Source organism: Olea europaea, chromosome 21 (genome assembly GCF_002742605.1).
Source record: "Olea europaea var. sylvestris chromosome 21, O_europaea_v1, whole genome shotgun sequence".
NCBI lineage: Eukaryota > Viridiplantae > Streptophyta > Magnoliopsida > Lamiales > Oleaceae > Olea > Olea europaea.
Genome location: NC_036257.1, coordinates 17,906,256 through 17,910,456, shown reverse-complemented (window position 1 = coordinate 17,910,456; position 4,201 = coordinate 17,906,256). Strand labels below are relative to the sequence as shown.

The following is a 4,201-nucleotide window of genomic DNA, read 5'->3' as shown; positions in this document are numbered from 1 at the left end:
GAGCCTTCTTTAGGAATTTCTCAGTGTCTCCTTAAATGTATGTGATGATGTTTTCGATTATTAAATAAAAGTACATTGGAGATCGAACTAGTAAGAGGCGAACAACTCACATCAATAGTATTCTTAAAGAACGTAGTAACAAAGTTTCCTAGTAATGACCATAACTCTTGTTTGTAGTTTACATATGAGATGCTGAATTATCTGCACATATGATATTACAAATCTGAGAAAAAGAGACAACATAGGACTACAATTTAATGAAATTTGAGGCTCGTTAAGATATTGTTGTTCACAGGATCAGCCAAATGGTCCAACAGGTTTTGGAAGGGACTGCCTCTAGTGTCCGAACCTTGTACAAAGTAACCCAAGATTGCCAACATAGCCAATCTTCCATTCTTCACTTCCTTTAACTTCAATTCCTTCATGGATTTCTCATCTTTACCGAACCCAACGGGTTGAAAAAGGGGCCACCAGGGTATGCAAGGTCACCAGACCCGCCCAAGCCTTTCTCCAAACCCAAGAAATATTACTTTCCCATGGACCTAGGGTTGGCCCAGTCCTGGAATCTCCGGTGCTTAGCAAATCCCATAAGTGCCATTTTGATAACGAATAAGGTGTAAGAATCGGCCTAGTAGTTGTACGTTCCAGCAGAAGGAATGACTCCTGTCTTGAACCACAGGAGGGCTGTTTCCGATGAAATTGGGCCAGCCTTTCCAAGAATTTCTGGTGCAATGACTCCTGTTGCACCTAACATTGCGAAATGTGTTGAGACCGATTGACCAATAATGCAGGAATTGAGATTTAATGAATTCCACTTATTGTAATTGAAGTATTGAACAAGATCACAAATAACCACGAACAAGATTAAAGTAAAGAAATAAAAGAACTGACAGAGGAACGATATTATTTTATTCAATCAATGAAAGGAGAGAATTACAACAATAATGGCTTAAACAATACTGAAAGAGGAGCCCCGTGTTTATAGTATAAAATCTAGCCCTAAAAGAGTCCCAAAAAAGGTGAGAAATCTAATGCAATTTAGACTCCTATTTGAGTCTCACTTCTAACAAAATGTCCATTGATGACTTCTCCATAGGCTAGCCATTTGGGCTTAATGAATCCTCCAGTACCTTCAGGATCCGATAGTCCCAATGGATCGAATCCGTAGTCACCAGGGAGGATGAAAATGTTCGAAGTAAATTATAAACTTAGACTGATTTTCATCCTTTCGACTCCACTATTTGTCACTAAAACATAATCTGATCTTCAGTTTCGTCGAAAAGGAGCATTGTTAAGACTTAAGAGCACATATGAATTTACCCGCCATCCAAATAGTAAAGACTCTGCTTGGATGCAAACGAGAGGGGCCTATCTGCTCCTTGCTGATAAAATAATCAGGCTATAAGCAATTGAGTTCATAGTCATGTTTTACATTCAATGTGTGCACTTACGCTTCTGAAGGGTTTGAAGAGGGTCTCAGTTGGACCGTGTAGAGTCTAATTTAGTATTCTATACATGTATTAAGCCATCCTAATATTTCTACCCAATAAAGGACTTTTGAACTCCCATTTTTTGTGAAATGCTCATATATCTTTGAGAGTATAGTGAAAAAGTGAAACAGTTAAATGGATGTAAGTATCTTATTGAGGATGATCTCGTGTGTACACTTGTTTTCAATCTAAATAGCAACTTAAGATTTTAGATCAAGTAGTTCAACAGAATAGAGCTTAGTCCATAATAGGCTCACCTTGACGGGAGGATAGTGGCAGTCTTCACCACAAAGGAAACCTTCCCGGAAGATTGCATCGGCCTTCCTCCAAGAATCTGTCTACCGACCTCTGCGGATGAGCTGATGGATGACGAAGAGAGCAATGCTTGAGTTGCCATTTTCATAGTGTGAACAACACAGGGTTCAAGTTTACTACAATGTGCACAAGGCAGGCAGCAAATAAAGGCCTAGAGAAGCCACTCAAGATTTGTTAGGTCTAGTTGAGAGTATTCAAATTGTGGCTAACATACGAGAACTTAAATGAATAGATAAGTTAGGATTTTGTTCTCAAATAAAATGGCATAAGTGGAAGATTTATTTGGAAAATAAAAATTACCAACTCTAAGGAGTTTATAGTTGTTTTCGTCGAACATCTGGCCACTGATTGGTTTGTCTAAAAATAAGATTTTTAATAGATTTTGATAACAGTTGAAACGTGTAGTTGAAAAATTGATAAAATATGTGGGTCCCATAAAATGTATGTTTAAAAATGAGTTCGAGAAAAATTGAGTTATAAAATACTGGGGGCAAATTGGGCCTATTTTGTGTTACTTGTTCAGCTACATAGACTATAGGTTGTGTTTAGAGGAGCTATACGTGGTTTTAAAACAATCATTGTCCAGCGGTCACGTCGCATAACCGTACAGACTGTTGGCTAAATTCTATGAACTGAATCGATTTCAGTGACTAACGGGGTATACATTAAATTGTCAGCATTATTTGAAAGCACACGTATAAGTTCAAGGCAACCAAAAAGTATAAACTGACTTACAGGGATCCTCTGCTTCAAGTAATTGCCAAGCCTGGCTAACACGGTAGAACGTTATGCCAAAATTTGCCACTTAATCTGATCTTCACATAGGGTCAATCAAGAACAGCAAGTTCAGCTTTGCCTGTATCCCATTAAATTTCAATCTAAACTACAAATTTGAATCATTAATTGTACCTTACGAAACCACCTGTTATGCCCGCTGAAGTATCAAAGAGTTGTGCTAACTGCATACCAAAGTAACTTCTATGACTATTGTAAAGCATTTCCAAGTGAATATCTAGACAAATCCTGTAGGAAAAAAGACTTACTCAACTCGGGCATTGTCTAAAACCCGTTTAATGTTATCCTCTGTCAATTGAGAGGTGAAATCGAGGCTGAAATTGCTCGGTGGTGCTGAGCGGCAGGAACTGCTGGAAATTATCTCCACCTGCTAGATGATGCCAGAATTCTTAACTTTGTTGATGCATTCTTTTGCTCCATGGATAAAAATTCGATAAAGAATTACATGTAGGAGTGGAAAGTGTTGGTATTGGTAAGGAGTGGTGGTGTGCTTATGAAAATGGAAAAGCTTACTTAAGCAGCATATTTTATTTCCTTTCTGTGAAATACCAGAAAAGAACTGTGTTTGTTATTTCTCCTCAAGGGAACGTGGTGTTCTGACAAAGTGCAAATTTTATTTTTAGCTTAAAAGAATTTAGTTAATAGTAAATAAGTAGGGATAGAATAAATAATTTTCTTCGTTTATTTGAAAGTAGTTTTTGACTTCTTGTCAAATAAGTAACTTTCTAGAAGCTCGCCTTTTGGCCTAGTAAATAAGTAGGGATAGAATAAATAATTTTCTTGGTTTATTTGAGAGTAGTTTTTGACTTATTGTCAAATAAGTAACTTTCTAGAAGCCTGCTTTTTGGATAGGCCAAAATCCAGGGGCGCCACCCTGTGGCTTTTTTCAACTTTTTATATAAGAAAAAGAGATTGGTGATTGAAGAAGCCCATCATCGGGACTAGATTGCAGTCCATAGCTAACTTGTAATTGAGTTTTGACAGCCTGAAGAGCCTGGCAGTTTCAGTAACATGACATGTCAAGTTATAGGACTCATTTGAATGAATATGTAAATGTTAAAGGTCTTGGCGATAGTCTAAATACATGTTTCAAGTCTACTAGGACGATTTTACGAATGAGTAATCTAGAATTAAAAGATTACTTCGTAAATAAGTTGTGTCAAAGATATCGTGCATTCAAAAATCACATAAACCTCCCTCGAGGTTTGTTCTACGTAACGAATTCCTCCTTTTACAGAAAAACAAATTTGTATACAATTATTTTACCCTTCTATATTTGTATTACCTTTAAAATTAATGTTACAATATTTAAACTCTCTCTCTTTCTCTCATTTCTTTAAGGAAATATTGTTATAAATTCACCAAGGTTCTTGAGTTCTTGCATTAATCTATTTCTTCTTGGCAATACCTTTGCACTCTATTCAAATACAATATTGTGGAATAAAACCCTTTGGCAATGGCAAATTTATTTAACATTTGCACTACCAGATGCAACAGTCATCAGTATACTTCTTGCAGAGACCTGTAACTTTCTACTCTCTGTGAAGAATGACCACAGATTGATGTCGAGACTTGACGAAAACATCATCCAGCTTTGGATT

General features: G+C 36.8%; 1 pseudogene; it reads right to left on the bottom strand.

The window, feature by feature from the left end:
* Window positions 1-254: 254 nt before the first annotated feature.
* Window positions 255-1,887, bottom strand: LOC111370339 (annotated as a pseudogene).
* Between the last annotated feature and the right edge of the window lie 2,314 nt (window positions 1,888-4,201).